We start from the raw sequence: 21,263 nt of genomic DNA on the forward strand, positions 1-21,263 counted from the left end.
AGCTTAATGTTGTTCGTGTGTAATTTACGTTGAGTAGGCTAACCACGTTATTACATTAATGCATGTAAGGTGAACTAGCAAACATCAAGCATGTAGCTATGACAAACATCATCATAGCTACATGCGGCTGCCTTATTGTTTGATGGCAGATGCTCCCTTCACCCTGGCCAAAAAGGCTAAAATGACCAAAGAAAAAGTGGAAAACAGCTAAACATGAGAGGTTTTTGGACAAAGTTTGTATTTTTTCCATTGTTTAAGCACTGCTTCCAGCTAAGAGTGATACCATATATGCCCCATAGCTGCAGAAAAGGCTAACATTGTTATCTTTTTACAAAAAACCAGCTGAATATGAGAGGTTTTTGGACCAATTTTGTGTTCTCCATTCTTTAAGCACCAGTTCGAGCACCGTTTGAGCACCGGCACTGTTTCAAAAGTACCGATTTGGCACCGGTATCGGATAAAACCTAAACGATACCCATCCCTAGTAACAAGTAATGTAACAAATTACTTTCTCTGGTGAATAATTAAGTAGCTTACTGTATTTTAAGAAAAGTAACGAGTAATGTGTAATTTCTTTTTTTGAGTAATTCACCAACCCCAACAGTGGTTGCCACAGTTTGTTGCAGGGCCAGTGTTTTATGAATTCATGTCTTAGAGAATAGGTTAATATTCTTTTTACCTATTCATTTCTACATCCTGCAGTGTTGCTGTCTGATCTGGAATGTTGCAATTATAGAGAGAGCAGAAGAATAAATGCTGGCTGAGACATCTGCTTGTAAATGCTCGAGAATATAAATATATTGCATCTCCCGCTCCACCAGCATATCCCCCTCATCATGCTGTAGCAATAACAGCGATTGAAATCACCATAGCAACAGAGTTTCTGCCTGAAAGGGAGTCTGACGAGAAGCTCTAAGAAGAAGGAGAGAGAAATGGAACAAAAATAGAGCGTTATAATCCACCGTTATTTATGAAGGTCTGGGAAGAAATATCTCCAACATGTCCGTTTCCCACGCTGAAAAGATCAGAGGCATTTAAGGCCAGGCAGCTTTCAGCAAAATTCCTTCAGTGTCCTCGCCTGTCTCTCTGTCTCTGTTTGCTATGCTTTCATTCTCACGCTAATAAATGTATAAAATAATTATTTGACCAAGATCCTAAAGTTACTATAATATGATCCTGTGAAGAAAGGTATTTTATTACATTGGGTATATTCATTCTAGACATAATGCTTTCTTGATATCCAATCCTTTAAATAACAATGTGAATAAAAGACCTACATAAGTGAGTGCCTCTGGAGAGAGTCATTCCAGAGCAGTGTTTCCAAAACTGTTTTCTGTTGTGCCCTGTTTTTGGAAAATGGCCAGGAACCGACATTCTTACATATTTTTTTAACTAAACAATTTAGATTTCCGACCAAAAGATAACTTATCCTCTTAAGTAAAACTGGTAATCTCTGCGTACTTCATACATTTCTCCGATTGCCTCTGTTGTTTGTCTATAACTATTATTATTATTATTATTATTATTATTAGTAGTAGTAGTAGTAGTAGTAGTAGTAGTAGTAGTAGTAGTATGTGTTCATTTTATGGCCTTCTCCCAAAAGAATTGATGCATCTCTTTAATTGTTTCCATATGGGCCATGAGAAAGCAAAATATTTGATCATTCTTCCACGTACTTCCACTTAAACTCTTAAATAGAAATGGATACAAGTGTAGGAAACAGTTAATGTAACATTGGCTTGCTATATAAAAAAGAAAACTTATACCATTAATGATGCATCATTATCATTATCACTTTTTTTTTCAAATTCTTTAGTATATTAGTAGGCCAATTATCATTAACATCATCGCTCACATGCAATATTTTCTAAAGGCATGATGCACATACTGCTATTTGTTTAGTGTGATATATGCTTAGTTTGACTTGTGATTACAAGAGCACGCATTGTTGATGCTAATACTGAGAAAAGCTTTAACTGCATCCATGCAGTTCTCTCACTGTTCTGAACCACTGATGACTTGTGATTGTTTAAGATGTCTTAAACTTTAAAGTCAATTTTATAGCCTCACAGCCACACTATTTGCAACATGCAGAAACGTGACCCAAAATAAACTTTCCACAATTTCAGTTACAGTGGTCCCTCGTTAATCAAGGGAGTTATGTTCTAAAAATAACTCACGATAGGTAAAAGCGAAGTAGCCAGCTTTATTTTTTACAATTATTATAGATGTTTTAAGGCTGTAAAACCCCTCACTACACACTTTATACACTTTTCTCAGACAGGTATGAACATTTTCACACCTTTATCTCTTGTTTAAATACCCTCAAGCCTTCATAGAAAAAAATAAGTCCAGTATTATAGAATGAAACCAAAGATCAAACCCTGTTTTCAGGTCCAGAACATGAGAATAGAGCAGCTGCCAGAGAATTAAACATTAATGGATCAATGGTATGGAAGTAGAAGAAGCAAGAAGAATGAGTTGAGTAAAGTTTGACATATCTGACTGTTTTGTTTCACTTAATGAGCCTTGTAATCTGAAAAATACAGTAACTTCTACTTTCCTTTAGCATGTCCAGAAGTCCAACTTTTTGTGCAATGTTTAGCATCTTCCTCTGCCTTTTTGTTGCTACTGCAGGTGTCTTTGACGGTGCAAAACGTTTTGTCGACCTTGTTGTGTTTGTTGGGGAGAAAACTTGCAAACATACAGTACAGCACTGCAGAGTCACACTGCTAGCGATCGAAGATTTATGTAAATTTGACAAAATGAACGCATTCTGTGCTGGACAGGAGATAAGACAAGGAGGAGATTGATTGACAATGGTCTACAGCCAACCAGGATGCAGAACACAATGCGCTGTAAAAAACAAACAAACAAACAAAAAGCATGCAAAATTGCACAAAAAAAATCCACGAAACAGCGAGGCAACGAAAGGTGAATCATGTTATAGCGAAGGATCACTGTATTACCAATGAGAGTGGTAAAGGTAGGGTTATCAAGACAACCAGAAACTTTCAACAACACATCGGTCAGCTAGTTAGTCTGGACACATGATATTTGGTTCCGAAGTTTAACCACTGCACAGGGTGATGTTGTTCATTAGTCATTTTTGGACAGTTGAAGAGTGATCAGCAGACATCTCCAAGATGGAGCAGGCTTCTAGTTTGGATATCGTATAGATGTCCAGAATTGGTGCTGGACCAACAGATAAATATAGACATGATCTATCCAAGGTCCAGTGTTTAGTTGGGAGAAACCTTAAAAAATAAATAAATAAATAATACATTTTATTTAAAAGTGCACAAGATAAAATGAACAATACGATCACAGTGAATATGCAAACTTAAATGTTTTGAGTTGAGATTTAAACTGGGTGAGCCAGTGAAAGCCAGTGAAATTCCTGAAGGAGAGGGGTGATGTGCTGGTGGAGGGGTTACTGATAATAATGCGAGCAGCAGAGTTTTGAACCAGTTGAAGCTTACGGAGGTCATTTTTGGAGGTCATTTTTGAGGGAGACCATGCAAGAGAGAAGCACAATAGTCAATGTGAGCGGTACCGAGCCTACGAACAAGAATTGATGCAGACTGGGTGGAAAAAGAAGGATGTTGTTGCATAGATGGAAATAGGCAGAATGGGTGAGATCATTGATGTGAGATTTATAGAACAGTAAGCTGTCTAGGATGACACCAAGGCTAACAGACAGGTATTTTTAAAGGAAAAATGATATGCAGTATTGCTACAACATTGGACAGAAGTGAAAATAAAAATAAATTAATAGATGAATTCCTACCACATTTTGGTGGGATAGTGAAGTTGAACTACCTCATAGCTTCCTGTAGAAGTGTAGTTAAGCAAATATAAATACATTAGCACATGGAAAATGGGAGTTGAATTGTTCAGAATAAAAACACATAGGGTCGATGATTAGCAGAGATAAATGCTATCATGTGTCAGAAAGAAGACACCAAAAATGGAAACCAAAACCTGAGCCAAGAGAAGGTTTGAGATGACAATTTTCAACAAAATTTTCAGTTCAAATCTATTTTGTTTATGTAGCACCAAATCACACACACAGTTGTCTCAAATCACTTTATATTTTAAGCTAAAGACCCTACAATAACACTGAGAAAATCCCAACAATCAGATAAGCTCCTATGAGCAAGCACTTGGCAACAGTGGGAAGGAAAAACACTCTTTTAACTGGAAGACACATCCAGTAGAACCAGGCTCAGGGAGGGGCGGCCATCTACTGCATTGGATTTTGGGTGAGGGGAGGGAGACAGGACAAAAGACACACTGTGGAAGAGAGTCAGAGATTAATAATAGCTCATGATTGAATGAAGAGTGAAAAGAGGGAGTAGAGAAAAGACAGTGCATCATGGGAAGCTCCCAGCATCCAGTGCACATTGTATCAAGGGATGGTTTGGTTTCACCTGAAGTACAATGATTTCTTCAAAATATGACGGGGACTCATTATTCAAGACCATGAATATGATGAGAAGGATTTAAAATTCAATAACAAGAAGATGTAGAGGCTGAGACAGACAAGTGAATAGTTTTGGGAGGCTTGTGTCTATTCATGAAGCCTTACATCTTGTGATTTGATAGTCAAGTCCCTGTTAAAAATATAGCTGCTAATGATACTTTTTGTCTTTATGCATATAAACTTGTGTATGGATGGCACAAGAACACTGACCCAGTGTGTTAATAAAATGGCCCTTCGGTCTCATTAGCAGGCTCTTTCACAGTCAGGTCTTCAGTTACAAAGCTGTGATTTGAAGTGTGAATTTGAGAAAGTCATGGCTCTGTTTTCTTTAAAGAATGTTCTCCGGGCTGTGCTTATAATCTCTCACCACTCTGTGGTCTTGTTTTCTTTTTTGAGCGAGTGAGTGAATCATCCTCTCCAGCTAGTCTCGTCCAGATCAATGGAGATCTCCGCATGGGTCCTCACAAGCCTCCCCACTCTTCCTCCTCACTCCCCCAATTGCCATGGAGACTCTAATGAGCAGTCTTGCTGCATGGTGGTACTTGTCAGAAACATGCAATCCTTCCCAGTGAACAAGCATACACAGTGATTCAAAATGAAAATTAACAAATCAAATACTTTCCCCCCATTATTATTTAGTCCTTTACCCATAATTCCTTGCCTGTATCTCTTGTGTTTTGGGCTCATTGAAAAAAGTCCTAAACTTTAGTTGGCTTTCATTTTCCTCAGTGTGTGGTGGGTAACTGGCTTTGGACAAGTTTGCACAGTGCAAAGGAGGGGAAAAACAGGGTGACTGTGCCCAGCTAAACAGGAGGGGTACTGTACAATAATTATCAAACCTGACAAGACAAACTTTTTTTGTCCCCAAATGTAATAAAATACAGCCAGCAACAGGTGAACCCAACAAATATCTCCAGATTGCTCCAGTAGGCCAGTTTTAACATACAAGGTTCATCATTTTTGTAGTGGTTATACAAGACAAAAGATTATATGCACTGTTAAAAAAAACATCCTAAAACAACGGTAATATTCTGGCAGCTGGGGCGCCAAAATACGACCGTGAAATAACAGAAAATAACTGTCCCATAAAAATACGGTTATTTCCAGTAATGAAAATAGTTTGTTGCACTAATTTGACATGGGATTCTGCCTTTTCCAAGTGCTTTTAGACATTAAATTAGGAACATTTTTACGCGATCAAACAATGAAATTACCTATAAACAAGGTCACTGAATGTGGAAATATGAATCATAATACGTAAATGTACAGAAATATACAGTTAACAGTTGGTTTAAATAATAATTGATTGCATGCCCTAGGACAGAGGCGAGGCTGCCATATCGCACCATCGGCCCCTTTGGCCATCACTAGTAGGTGAAGAGTCTTGACCACGGACACAACGACAGAGAGTGTCCGAGCCGGGGCGCGAACCGGAAATCTTCTGATCACAAGGCGAACTGCCAATTCTTGAGCCACGAACGGCCTAACTAGCAATGATAATAATACTTATGTGATGTAACACAAGCTTATAGGGATCATGTTATATACTTTTCCATAGCATTACATTTGAATTCAACAGTTCAATCTTTCAAATAACGGACAGATATTTGTGAAATCATGATACATTTGTGAATGTATTTTAACAATCTAAATATGCATATGTACAGACAGATACATTTAATAATCATGACAATTATGTTGTATTACATTACAGTGATTAAACGTTAATTTACATTCAAAATGTGAAGTCAAAGTCTATTTACATAACTTTAATGATATTCTAGAAGAACAGAACATTACTGTAAAATGCACAGTAAAATATCTTCATATTAGGGGTTTTTTTTACGGTTGCAGCGTTACCCGCGACCTTGTTGTTAGTTCACATTCATTGGCCGATGCTTAGCATCATGTTATTTATATTAATTGCAATTCCTACCTCTACATTTCTTTTTCAAAATATATAATTAGCACAGCGTGTCCGTGCAATGTTTTACATTGTGGCATGCAAAGAAATCTTAACAAAGAAGCTCACAGAGAGGTATTGAGCTTGTTATTTAACCCCAAGCTGGTAGGGGGAGTTCCTTATTAAAACACTTGCTGTGCTACAATGTGCCTCAAGGTTCAACAACAGCACAACAGAAGTCACTCTTGGTACAGCACTCTCTCTACAAAACAACAACTGTCAGTGACGCTGCACCACGGCGTAAACACAACATTCAAGATAACAGTTAAAAGTAACATAACCATAAACAATAAAACAAGAACATCTAAACAGCAGCACATGTCCCAAGGCATGATGGGAGCCATTTCTGGATGTATTTTTACGATCTAAATATGCATATGTACAACAAAATATATTTAACAAACAAGTAAATTGTGTTTTATTACATTTACAGTGATGCTATGTTATTTTACATTTGACGTGTCAGATCACAGTCTACTTATGTAATGATATTTTAGAAAAACAGTACACAACTGTAAACTACACAGTAAAATCATTTGACATTACTATTTTTTGGAACAGTGTGCAACACATTCACAAATTTAAACCAACTAGATTGAACTCCTGATTATACCAGTCACTCAGATTAAACACAACAGCAATTTATTTATGGTAGATAGAAAGAAAATATCCTGAGAATGGCATCCGTAGTAAGAAGACACTTCCCATTTTTCATCTTCATTGTTTCATCTTTATATACTTGTTGTAAAACTCAGACTTTGCAAAGAGTTTAAAATCTTTTGAAGTTAAAATAAGATATTAACAGAATTTAAAGAAATAAGTATTGTTTCTAACACTTATTTGAATCTCTATGCACTGTGGTGAAGATATGTCAACTGAAGCTGAAGAAGGGCTGCACTATATTATTGTGTAAAACCACTTTGTAGGCACCCAAATGGTGCTTAAAGTCTTACCCCCCAAAAAATATAACAAAAAACACAAAAACCACTCTGTTGGGCAGTTTATGGAACAAGTATTGGTTGAAAGGGACAAGCTGTATAATGTATGCTTAATTCTGTTTGAATCAACCCATTGACTTCAGATGGGCAGTCTGAGATAACCTAATAGTTTGATACGGTCTGGGTATTACAATGCCCAATGTATAGGATAAGCATAGCCACTGTAAAATGAGTCACAAGATTTGGACTCAATTTTTTGAAATTTGTAGCAATTGACTCCGCAGAAAGTTAGCAACGCTGAGGTGCATTGTGCACAGAGGTTATTGAGGATGGAGTGAACTACAAATGCTACTTCAAAAACTTATCACTCACCATCAACTCAAGTTGCTAGTACATGACGATATATCCCATATGGAAAAGAAATAGTATAAACTTATATGTGATTACTCATGAAAGTGGCCACTTTCTCATTACTTTCATATATTGTTTTAGTAAGTATCCAAAACATACAAGTTTCATTATATAATTTTTCGAGGGATCTTATAGCTGTTTTCACTCTTATATGCTTTTCATACAAGTTTCACACAAGACAGATACAAACTTTATAAAATTTATATATATCTTTTCCATATGGGATACCTTTACTGCAACACTTTCGTGATATGTAACACAGTCAGCATTTCCATGAACGCATGATCTCACATTCACCTTCACTCAAGGATTAGAGTCTACAGGGAGTGCAGAATTATTAGGCAAGTTGTATTTTTGAGGAATATATTTTTATTATTGAACAACAACCATGTTCTCAATGAACCCAAAAAACTCATTAATATCAAAGCTGAATGTTTTTGGAAGTAGTTTTTAGTTTGTTTTTAGTTTTAGCTATTTTAGGGGGATATCTGTGTGTGCAGGTGACTAGTACTGGGCATAATTATTAGGCAACTTAACAAAAAACAAATATATACCCATTTCAATTATTTATTTTTACCAGTGAAACCAATATAACATCTCCACATTCACAAATATACATTTCTGACATTCAAAAACAAAACAAAAACAAATCAGCGATCAATATAGCCACCTTTCTTTGCAAGGACACTCAAAAGCCTGCCATCCATGGATTCTGTCAGTGTTTGGATCTGTTCACCATCAACATTGCGTGCAGCAGCAACCACAGCCTCCCAGACACTGTTCAGAGAGGTGTACTGTTTGCCCTCCTTGTAAATCTCACATTTGATGATGGACCACAGGTTCTCAATGGGGTCCAGATCAGGTGAACGAGGAGGCCATGTCATTAGTTTTTCTTCTTTTATACCCTTTCTTGCCAGCCACGCTGTCATGGTCTGCGGAGGCAGACCGTGCGGAAATGTGTGTGGTGGACCCAGGAGCGAACACAAGCGAGGATGCAGGAGTGGAGTAAAACAAAAGCGAGCCTTTTATTCTGGCTGATGAAAGGAACAAAACAGAGTGAGGGCAGCATAAGAGTAATAGTTCAAACAGAAACCTAAACTGGACATAAACTAAGGAAAAGCTATGGCTGGAGATCCGGAACACAGGGGGTGGTAACACAGACGACGCGACACAGACTACATGAAACACAGAGACTAAATACACAAGAGGGATGATCAGGGGAAGTGGCCACACATGGGAACACAGCTGACACAGATGAACATAACAAGACATGGCAGGAGTAAACAACACTGACGGGAGACTGTCAAAGTAAAACAGGAAGTACAGAGGTTCAAACAGGAGGAGAGAGAGCACGGGGAGAACACAGACATAACGGGCTGGGAAAACATAGAAATAAACACAAGGAGAGACGAGGGCTCACAGATACACAGGGGCACACAGGAGGTAATCAAATAAGGACCATCTTAACTAAATAATCCAAGGCATGACTAGGGAATGAAATACAAAACACACAAAACTGCGAATACTGGGCCCACATGGCCCAGGACCATGACACACGCTGTGGAGTACTTGGACGCGTGTGATGGAGCATTGTCCTGCATGAAAATCATGTTTTTCTTGAAGGATGCAGACTTCTTCCTGTACCACTGCTTGAAGAAGGTGTCTTCCAGAAACTGGCAGTAGGACTGGGAGTTGAGTTTGACTCCATCCTCAACCCGAAAAGGCCCCACAAGCTCATCTTTGATGATACCAGCCCAAACCAGTACTCCACCTCCACCTTGCTGGCGTCTGAGTCGGACTGGAGCTCTCTGCCCTTTACCAATCCAGCCACGGGCCCATCCATCTGGCCCATCAAGACTCACTCTCATTTCATCAGTCCATAAAACCTTAGAAAAATCAGTCTTGAGATATTTCTTGGCCCAGTCTTGACGTTTCAGCTTGTGTGTCTTGTTCAGTGGTGGTCGTCTTTCAGCCTTTCTTACCTTGACCATGTCTCTGAGTATTGCACACCTTGTGCTTTTGGGCACTCCAGTGATGTTGCAGCTCTGAAATATGGCCAAACTGGTGGCAAGTGGCATCTTGGCAGCTGCACGCTTGACTTTTCTCAGTTCATGGGCAGTTATTTTGTGCCTTGGTTTTTCCACACGCTTCTTGCGACCCTGCTGACTATTTTGAATAAAACGCTTGATTGTTCGATGATCACGCTTCAGAAGCTTTGCAATTTTGAGACTGCTGCATCCCTCTGCAAGATATCTCACTATTTTTGACTTTTCTGAGCCTGTCAAGTCCTTCTTTTGACCCATTTTGCCAAAGGAAAGGACGTTGCCTAATAATTATGCACACCTGATATAGGGTGTTGATGTCATTAGACCACACCCCTTCTCATTACAGAGATGCACATCACCTAATATGCTTAATTGGTAGTAGGCTTTCGAGCCTATACAGCTTGGAGTAAGACAACATGCATGAAGAGGATGATGTGGACAAAATACTCATTTGCCTAATAATTCTGCACTCCCTGTACTGGTCAAAGTCTGCCTCACTGGTATGGCCATAACTCTTAATTGCTTAGGGTGTAGATCTGGTGCATCTTCATGCTGTGACTTGAAGAAAGCCAATACACCATAATAATGGGAAACAAGCTAAAACACTGGATTAAAAGAAAAGAGAAAACCTTTCATAGACATTGTCAGAGCAAAGCGGAGTGAAGAGTTAGACATTAACAGTCCAAACAAAGAGAAGAGCATTTGGCACTTAAATAAAACAGTCAACATTTCCATTAAGAGCTGATCTCCCAGCTTGACAGGCCAGAGTGAGAAATGAGAAACGCGTGGCACCAGAGTTAATTTGTCAGTGTGTGTGTGTGTGTGTTTGTTTTCTCAGCTATTTAATCCCTGTGTAATTTACTATTCTTATAAACTCTAGCTTTTAAAATATGTCCATATGCAATTTGCAATGCACAGACAAATGTGTCAGCCATCACTCAGGATATATGAGACCAGAATATCATGATCTCTGTAAAAAAAAAAAAAAAAAAAAAAGAAGAAGAGGGGGGGAATAAGCAAAGCAAATGAGAAGCTGGGAAATTCATTTCAGCACATGTAGCTGTAATGGTAACAGTCCACCACAGATTCTTTAAAAAACAATTACTTTTACTTATATGAAAGGATGTTTCTTCTTGTTACAATTTCATCAATCTTACTGTGATAAACCACTGCAAAAAATGTAAATAGAAATCGACATTTTTGGTTGTTTCTTGTTGGTCCTGTCAAGTTTTTCATCAGAACCATCAGAGAGATGTGAAGAAAAATACAAAAAATAGTTTAAATATGTTGTGTATGTATATGAAATAACTGATAAATAAAGCACTATATCAGTGCTCAGCAACTGCCGGAGCTCTAAAGGTAAAAAACCTCATAAATCCTTCAGCAGCTGTCATGTATTCTTGTACACAGCAAACATGGACAAGGAGAAGCAGCTATCACTGTGTTTCCCCATTTTTACTGAAAAGGGTAAAAGGCTTCAGTTTGGCTGAGATCCTTACATGAGAGGAGTGTGAAGCCTACAAGCAGAATTGTGTGAACTTTGACTGATTCCACACTCTGTGTCTCTGTGCTGAGACGTACCTTTAGATCAAGGCATCTGATGATTTTGAAACATGCTCTCTGCTCCGACACACAAAGCAGCCCTTGCCCACTGCAATGAAATTACTGCCTTTGTCACGGGCTGAAAGCAGGGACTCAAGCGCAGAGCAGGTTGATGTCTCAAAACACAATTTATTTACACACCCGTGCAATAATATATACAGTGACGGGAAATTCAGGGTTCCAGGGGATTAGGGGAAGGCTCTCTCTCTCTCACGCTCGCTCACGTCCTCACACACGTTCGTACTGCGGGGAGGTCACAGGTCCGGGAAGATAAGCTGGAACAGGGAAAGGGAGACATCACTCACAAATCACGAAGGCATAAAGATGTAAGACCACGGGAGCTGGAAAGGTAGACTAACGTCAGTAGCGCAATCATCCCGCGATGAGAGGATCTGTGACCCAGCCTCAAATAGAAGACGGATAATCAGCTGATCGCCAACAGCTGTGAGAGCCAAGGGCGGGAGCCAGCTGTGAGCTCCGCCCAGGCAGAGAGATAGGGAGAGAAAGAGAAAAAAAAACACAAGTGTAGCCTTGTGAGGCCGGCTGGGCAGGCACGGGGACCATGACAGTACCCCCCCCTCAACGGGAGCCTCCCGGCGACCCACCAGGCTTACCTGGATGCCTGCGATGGAAGTCCCGAAGCATATTCCTGTCCAGAATAGCCGCCCGAGGCACCCAGGAACGTTCCTCTAGCCCGTAGCCCTCCCAATCTACCAGGTACTGAAAACCCCTGCCACGGCGCCGGGAGTCCATGATGCGGGAGATGTCATAGACCAGCTGACCACCCACAAGCCGGGGGGGCGGCGGGGGCCTGGCAGGAGGACACAGCGGGCTGGAGAGCACCGGCTTGACCTGGGACACATGGAAAACATTGTGAATCCGCATGGTACGAGGCAGCTTGAGGCGAACGGACACAGGGTTGACAATGGAGTCTATGGGAAAGGGGCCAATGAACTGAGGTGACAGCTTCTTAGACTCCGTCCGCAACGGCACAAAACGGGTAGAGAGCCATACCTGTTGACCGATGGAGTATTCAGGGGCCGGTGTCCGGTGACGGTCAGCGAGGGCTTTGTTGCGCTCCTTAGTGCGGAGTAGAGCGGCCCGAGTAGCACGCCAGGCCCGGCGGCACCCGCGGAGGTGAGCCTGAACAGAGGGGACAGAGTGCGCACCTTCGACAGCTGGGAGCAGGGGTGGTTGGTAGCCCAGGGATGCCTCAAAGGGTGACCTGCCCGTGGCGGCGGAGGAGTGGCTGTTGTGGGCGTACTCGATCCATGGCAGCTGTTCACTCCAGGTCGATTGATTGTGGGAGGCAACGCACCGGAGGGCAGCTTCCAACTCCTGGTTAGCCCGTTCGGACTGTCCGTTGCTCTGTGGGTGGAAACCAGAAGAGAGGCTGACCTTGGCCCCCAATGCGGTGCAAAACTCCTTCCATACTCGGGAAGTGAACTGTGGTCCCCTGTCCGAGACAATGTCCTCGGGGATCCCGTGGAGCCTGAACACATGTGAGGCGAGGAGCCGAGCCGTCTCCAGAGCCGTAGGGAGTTTAGGAAGGGCGACAAAGTGTGCAGCCTTAGAGAAACGGTCGATGATAGTTAGTATGGCGGTGTAACCTGCAGAAGGAGGCAGTCCAGTGATGAAGTCCAGCGCGATGTGTGACCATGGTCGAGCCGGCGTAGGGAGAGGTAGAAGATGGCCCGACGGAGGTTGGTTTGACCGCTTGTTCTGGGCGCAGGCGGGGCAGGCGGTCACAAACTCCCTGGCGTCCCTCGCCATGGTGGGCCACCAGAAGTAGCGTCGAAGGAAGGACAGGGTACGGAAGACCCCGGGGTGGCATGAGAAACGGGCAGTGTGAGCCCACTGGAGTACCTGGGAGCGGACCGCCGAGGGGACGAAGAGGCGGCCCGTTGGGCCGGTCCCAGGATCCGGTTCAGTCTCTTGTGCCTCCTGAATGAGGGATTCAATCTCCCAGGAAACGGCTCCAACCACCCAGGCCGCCGGCAGAACTGGTTCGGGTACCGACTCCTCCTCCGTGGTGGAAAACTGCCGGGACAGGGCATCCGGTTTCACGTTGCGAGATCCGGGCCTGTAGGTGATGGTGAAATCAAAGCGAGCGAAGAACAATGCCCACCTGGCTTGCCGAGAACTGAGGCGTCTGGCCGAACGGATGTACTCCAGGTTCTTGTGATCCGTCCAAACAATGAATGGGTGAGCAGCCCCCTCCAGCCAATGTCTCCATTCCTCCAAGGCGAGTTTTATGGCCAAGAGTTCCCGATCCCCGACGTTGTAATTGCTTTCTGCGGGTGAGAGACGGCGAGAGAAGAAAGCACATGGGTGAAGCTTACCGTCCTCCTGTTGTGAGAGAACCGCCCCCACCCCGGAGTCAGAAGCGTCGACCTCCACCACGAACTGCCTTGTGAGGTCCGGCTGCCGGAGGATGGGCGCTGAGGAAAACCTCTCCTTGAGCTGGACGAAGGCTCGCTGAGCGGCAGGGTCCCACAGAAAAGGAACCTTCGGAGAGGTGAGTCTAGTGAGAGGGAGAGAGATCTTACTGAAATCGCGAATGAATCTCCTGTAGAAATTAGCGAATCCCAGAAAACGTTGCAGTTGGCGGCGATTAGGAGGGACTGGCCATTCAACCACCGCACGCACCTTCCCAGGGTCGGTACGTAAATTTCCGTTCTCAACTATATAGCCCAGGAAAGCCACCGCAGGCGCGTGGAACACACACTTCTCCCCCTTCACAAACAGCCGGTTCTCCAAGAGGCGTTGCAGGACCTGTCTCACATGCACCTGATGCTCCGCGAGTGACTTAGAAAAAATGAGAATATCATCCAAGTACACAAAGACACAGCGATTAACAAAGTCACGAAGCACCTCGTTCACCATGGTCTGAAAAACAGCGGGAGCGTTGGTGAGGCCGAAGGGCATAACAAGGTACTCAAAGTGCCCCTGGTGAGTATTGAAGGCCGTCTTCCACTCATCCCCCTCCCGGATGCGAACCAGGTGGTAGGCGTTGCGCAGGTCCAGCTTAGTAAAAACAGTCATGCCCTGGAGCAGCTCAAAAACAGAGGAAAGCAGCGGCAAAGGATACTTGTTCTTGACAGTGATCAGGTTAAGGCCGCGAAAGTCGATACACGGGCGCAACGAACCGTCCTTCTTGTCCACGAAGAAGAACCCAGCCGCAACCGGGGAGGAGGAGGGACGGATCAAGCCCGTAGCGAGCGACTCAGAGACGTAACGCTCCATAGCGACCCGCTCCGGCTGGGAGAGGCTGTACAGGCGGCTAGACGGCAACGGAGCCCCCGGAAGGAGATTGATAGCGCAGTCATACGGGCGGTGGGGGGGAAGGGACCGCGCCCGATCCTTGCAGAACACGCCACGCAAGTCATGATAGAACCGCGGAACCGCCGAAAGATCTGGGGGGTCGGACGGCGAACCAGAGGGCAGAAGCGGAACGGGCGCCGTGGCCGCCCGAAGGCAGGACATGTGACAATTAACACTCCAACCCAGGACGTCACCCTTCTCCCAGTCAATGTGCGGGTTATGGAGCACAAGCCAGGGGTGACCGAGAACCAGCGGAGTGAGTGGAGCCGTGAATGCAAAAAAACAAATCCTCTCCGTGTGATTGCCCGAGAGAGACAACGAAAGGAATTCCGAGACATGAGTGATATCGGGCAGGCGGTGACCAGAGAGCGCGTGCACGCGGAGAGGGCGTGACAAGGGCTCCAAAGCGATGTTCAGCTTGGCGGCGAGCGAGGTGTCAATAAAGTTCTGCTCAGCCCCAGAGTCAATGAGTACTGAAAGCGAGTGAAAAACAGATTGTACTTGAAGTTTGGCCGGTAAGAGAAGTCTGGGGAGAGGGTTTTTACTAGACAGATCGCCCACCAGCACCCTCTCAATCACTGGCGAGCGCGCCCTTTTGCCAGCGTCGGGCACGAGGAGACAGAGTGACCCTTACGGCCACAATAGACGCACTCACCGGCGGCCAGACGGCGCTGGCGCTCTGCAGGCGTTAGCCGCGAGTGTCCAAGCTGCATGGGCTCCTCCTCATCACCGGCGTCAGAGTCGCGCGGCCCGCGGCCGGCTGGAGAGGCCCCGTGATAATCCAGTGATTCCTGTCCCGTCCGTGTGTGCGCGCTCCGGTGTGCACGTACTCTGTCATCCAGCCGAACGCACAGGGTCATAAGCGCGTCTAGGGAAGAAGGCAGTTCACGAAGCATCAGTTCTTTCTTTATGTCTTCGTTAACATTAGAAAGCAAAGTACTTTTTAAAGCCTCCTCCCCCCACTCTGTCTGTTCAGCTAAGGTGAAGAAGTCAATAGAGAAATCAGCCAAACTCCGCTTGCCTTGTTTGAGCGCGAGCAGGCGCTGGCCGGCTGTGAGCGTGGTGGATTTTCTATCGAAGACGCCTTTGAACTTATCCAAAAAGTCAGAATACGTTATGTCAGGGTTGGCGTGGAGCACAGCTTGAGCCCAAATCAGAGCCCGATCCTGGAGTAGTTGAACTATATATGCAATCTTAGCACCATCGTTAGCAAAAGCTTGCGGTTGCTGACGAAACTGAAGGGCACATTGAGTGAGGAAGCCAGCACATTTATCAATTTCTCCGGAGAAAGCTTTCGGTGTGGGTAGAAATCTGTTAGCTTGGGAAAGTGAAGAAGCAGGAGGTGTGGCACTTACTGCTGAGGCCGAGGCTTCCTGGAGAGGAGCGGCGGCAGGTGGAACTGCCAGCAGGGGTGTTCGTTGGGCCACAGCCTGCGTGAGAGCAGCGAGCTCGCCACGGAGATGAACAAACATCTGTTCGTGTCGCTCCAGCATTGCGGCCAGGGTGGCGAGAGTGGGAGTGGAGGCCGCCGAGTCTGCTGAGTCCATTTCCTGGCGGGATGATTCTGTCACGGGCTGAAAGCAGGGACTCAAGCGCAGAGCAGGTTGATGTCTCAAAACACAATTTATTTACACACCCGTGCAATAATATATACAGTGACGGGAAATTCAGGGTTCCAGGGGATTAGGGGAAGGCTCTCTCTCTCTCACGCTCGCTCACGTCCTCACACACGTTCGTACCGCGGGGAGGTCACAGGTCCGGGAAGATAAGCTGGAACAGGGAAAGGGAGACATCACTCACAAATCACGAAGGCATAAAGGTGTAAGACCACGGGAGCTGGAAAGGTAGACTAACGTCAGTAGCGCAATCATCCCGCGATGAGAGGATCTGTGACCCAGCCTCAAATAGAAGACGGATAATCAGCTGATCGCCAACAGCTGTGAGAGCCAAGGGCGGGAGCCAGCTGTGAGCTCCGCCCAGGCAGAGAGATAGGGGGAGAAAGAGAAAAAAAACACAAGTGTAGCCTTGTGAGGCCGGCTGGGCAGGCACGGGGACCATGACAGCCTTTATCAGAATGTAATCACTGTTATTGTGTGTCTCCTTTGCACTGTCACACAGCAAGAGGAAATGTCGGCAAGTCAATTTTTAGGCTGCCTACAGATGGCAGCTTACAGGTTAGAACTCTCTGTTTGAATAGTCTAAACTGATCCTCAGAAACAGACAAATGAAACTATTTCACCGGCAAAATGTTGATCATTGGCTCTCTGAGGATTACATTCCCATGTTCTTAGTTAAGGATTTAGATCATTACATTCTAGAGGATAAAGCATTGTCAGATCTGCATTCCTCATGCTAGCACTGGCGTCACATCTTTTCTTTTCTGTCCTGTATGTTACGAATCAAGCCATTTTAAAGAAAAACAAGGATTTTCTTAGTTTCTCAGCATTGTCTCTTCCAGCCTTTGTCCTGCCATTGGAAAAGATCACTGTCTTCACTTTGGAGGCCGAACGCTGAAGGATAAGTTCATTTTCGGAGGCAAAGGTTCTTCTGCGAGGGACGTGGGCGGCAGTTTTATTTGAAATGTAGATTCGGAACCGTGACTGTTGCACTTCCACCCTGTCCATGAAAAATGCATGCTGTGATCTCATTATCTCGCTCTCCTCTTGGAACGCTACATAAAATCAATCCAGAGCAGATGAGAGATGAGAACACTACAGATTCTTAACCTCTTTGTATCGGATCAGAACGATCCCACCTTGAAATGAAACCAAAAAAAAATATTGTAACTGAAATAAATGTACTGAAAAATCTTGTATTGAAACTGAAAAAAAAATGATAGTGAAAAACAATTAATTGAAATTAATTTTGTTTTTAAGGTTGTTACTTGTATTTGAACTAAAAACTTGTGATCTGGAATTCTTTCACTGTTTTTTGACAATAGTGTGTTATTTATCATAAAGTAATTCAGAGTCATTCATACCAGAGTAACCAGAGAGCACAACATATATTTAACTTTCTACAGGACTTAAAGCTATTATATTATGTAAAAGTCCAGACCCTCTGAGGATTATCTGAGTACTTCTAACATTACACAAAGCAAAGGTCTCCATCAGTGTTCATGAAATGCTGGGTTTATCCTTCTTGTGAGGGAGCTGCTGGTGAAGATCACGAGCCCTGCTTGATCCCGGCGATGAGTTTCAGTCTTCCTGGTGTTTCTGAAATGATGCCTCTCACTGTGGGTCAACAGAACATCTGGCACAGGACAGCTGTAATGAAAGAAATTGAAGAAGTTTTGAAAACAAATCTTGGAAATGTCCTATATGTGAGAAAAAGATTTTGTATTTACTTTTCTTTTGCCAATCAAGATACCTAAAAGTATAATTTTCACCATACAATTAGTAACCTTGTCATCTCCTGCACTGTCTGTTTTGGGCTCTGGGCTCGTCCTTCCCAGCGCTCATGAGACTGCTTTGATGCACTGTGGTATGAGGTGCTAACCTGTTGACAGTGTTGGGAAGGTTACTTTTAAAATGTATTCCACCAAAGATTATAGAAGAAATGTATTCTGAATACTTTACAACTGCTGTGTGATTTATTACTATTACTGAAGGCTACTCGACTAGATGTTTAAATCTTAATATAAATGAGTAACAGTAGGTGGACATTAAGTAAAGCTGCACTTTTTGCAGCGATCTCGTATAGAAAACTATTCCATGCGTATATAAAACAGGTCCGCGGCTCCGAACCATAGTAAAGGGACCTCTGGCTAATACGTCGGGTCCGTGTTGGGCTGAAAACTAGCTTTACTTTGTTGTCTGGGTCAGCTTTGCTAGAGAGAGACAGAGAGAGGCGTTGAAAGGAACTTACTGTGTACAGTCGAGTCTTAATAGCTTACTTACAGCTGGGCTCGTCAGGCACTCTTTTTGGCTGCAGTGGTTATTATTATATTTACATGCTTCCAGCTCCCCGTTTCTGCCCCGTGACAGCTCCTACTTTTCCTTTCTCTCCCTCCCTCGCTCACAGACACATAACGGGTATGGCAGTCCATTCTCCCTGCAGCATGGACTACACTGCCCATCAGGCTACATTGTTTAGGGTGATGCATGTAACACTCTGCTATTGCCTTCATATTAAATCATTTTTGTATAATAATTTTTAGAGCCTCTTATTGCGTGCATTGTTTGGGTTTCCACCGGTGTGGAATTACCAAAAATAGAGAGACCATAGCCTAACACAGTGGTTCCCAAACTTTTTTTGCTGGGCCCCCCTTTGTTTTACAAGAAAAATATTTGCCCCCCCTCCCTCGCACGTGCACACACACACGCACACATCCTCCAACCACACACACCCATATTTTGCTCCATTGCAGTTTATTTCCCACCTCAAACATTTAGTAAACAATTAAGCAAATAAAAGTAATCTGCAGGTAGTAAGAAAATAAACTACTAACTCTTTTACGCTGCGTCTGCACGTACACGGTGATTTTGAAAACGCAGCTGTTTCGTCCACACGTAAACGTCGTATGGAATCACCGAAAACGGAGATCTTTTAAAACTCATTTTTTGCCTTTATGTGTGGACAAGGAATATGGAGTTTGTCACGCAACGTCAACGATAGGTGCCTTTTTTCACGTCACGCTGTGCGCCACGTTATTGTTTACATGAGATGAATTGCAGAATGGCAGATAGTCAGATTAACAGTAACAGTGTCTCTATCTTCAGGTTTTACACGCTTACATTTACACACGCAGTTACTGTCCCTCCATTTAGAAAGGCAGAGGCGTCACAGTGTGATTATTTTACATGTAGTTGTTTTTTTTCCTGTGTAATAATATTCAACATCAATACATTGATATCAATACATTTTTCAAAAAATGCCTCTCTGTGCAAAATGGGTTTAAAAACTTAAACAGCTGTGGGATACTGTTTGTCCGTGATTTGAACCGAGGGAACAAATCGTGGCAGGATCAGCCTGCTGTTATTTGTATCCCGCTGTAACTTTACTGTATGACAAGCTAACATCTCCAAAATGTCAGGAGTAGTTAGTCATTACAACAAGTATTTGTGAACTAAAAATCAAGAATGTGGGATACTGTTTGTCCGTGATTTGGAGAGCCCAGCGCTGCTCCCGACGAAGGGACAACCAATTCTGCAGGGGAGACCTACCTCGGCACTTGTGCAGGTGAAACCAAAGGGCAGACATGCTTCACTATATTTTCTACTCTTTGGCTTAGAATGAAGTTGGTTTGGAAACATATTCAGCGATGCTTCATCTCCTGCTTTGCGTTTGTGTGGGCGCCCCGTGCTAGCAGTGTACAAGCTTTGTTTTTTGGTTTTTTTCCCTTTTCATGCCGGGCCCCCCCTGCAATGGATCTGCGCCCCCCCCCCCCCCCAGGGGGCGGGCCCCACACTTTGGGTAGGTCTGGCCTTGCATATGAAACAGGAAGATACCGCCATGTAATCCATTTATTTCAACAAAGTAACTGTATTCTCAATATCATCTATTGAACGGTAACTGTAACGGATACATTTACTCATATTTTGTATTTTAAATACGTAATGCCGGTGCATGTATTACATTACTCCCCAACACTGCCTGTTGATGAGATCTTGTGCCGCTCCTAAAACAACGGCCTCCAACTCCTAAAGAGACACGGGTATCCCTAAATTTAGCAAATATTAGCTTTAGGCTAGCTTGCTACGACGAATAGGCTAATACCAGCATTTTACCACAACTTCACCAGATGTAGCTAAAAAAAACTAAACTAATGTCCAGTCCAGAGCGACAGCAAGGAAAGATGACAAAAAATGATTACTTACCTGCGGTTTAGAGGGTCAAGCTGAAATTGAAGCAGCCATTGAAAGACGGGATGAGAGAAAGATGGCAGCTTGGTCAGCACTAGTGGCCTCTATAATGTATGCAAATACATGCGGGACGGAATCCCAGTGCGAGCCTCTTATTGCGTGTTTTGTCCCACAATATATCCCACAATTTCTTTTTTTCAGTTTCATTTCAAGGTGGCATCGTTCTGATCCCATACTTCTCACAATGGGTGAGAAGCCCTACAAGTGGGAGGAAAAGTGTGAAGTAGTGAGTGTGTGTATGCACTAAACTGATTGTTTACTTTAGTTAAATGCATGCAGAAATGTTCTGCTTTGATTTTTTTCTTAAGTGCAAAAGCTATATTGACTGTGTAGGTTTGTAGTCTTGGTCTGTTGGCTAATGTTTTGATTTTCAAAGGAGCATATCAAACTTTCTATGTTTTTTTCTCTCTTTCCTATAATGTCAGAAGCCTATGTTGTTTGTGGTAGAAGCACTAAAATATTAAGTAAACATAAAAAGGAATGTTTTACTTTTTTAATGATTCCTGTATTATGTATGGTCTCCTTCAGTCGTGTTTTTAAATTGTTATTATCTTTCATGTTCTCCTGTGTCAGCATCGTATATGTAACATAATAGTAATTAATAGCTTAAAATACACATTGACAGTTATT

General features: G+C 43.4%; 1 long non-coding RNA gene across 1 annotated transcript; it reads right to left on the reverse strand.

The window, feature by feature from the left end:
• Positions 1–17,654: 17,654 nt before the first annotated feature.
• On the reverse strand, positions 17,655–20,741 carry LOC143413358 (uncharacterized). Its single transcript, XR_013093991.1, has 3 exons — positions 20,589–20,741; positions 18,173–18,267; positions 17,655–18,035 (listed from the first exon to the last, which is right to left on the reverse strand). It is a non-coding gene; the product is annotated as an uncharacterized LOC143413358 (long non-coding RNA).
• Between the last annotated feature and the right edge of the window lie 522 nt (positions 20,742–21,263).

Source organism: Maylandia zebra, linkage group LG17 (assembly GCF_041146795.1).
Source record: "Maylandia zebra isolate NMK-2024a linkage group LG17, Mzebra_GT3a, whole genome shotgun sequence".
NCBI lineage: Eukaryota > Metazoa > Chordata > Actinopteri > Cichliformes > Cichlidae > Maylandia > Maylandia zebra.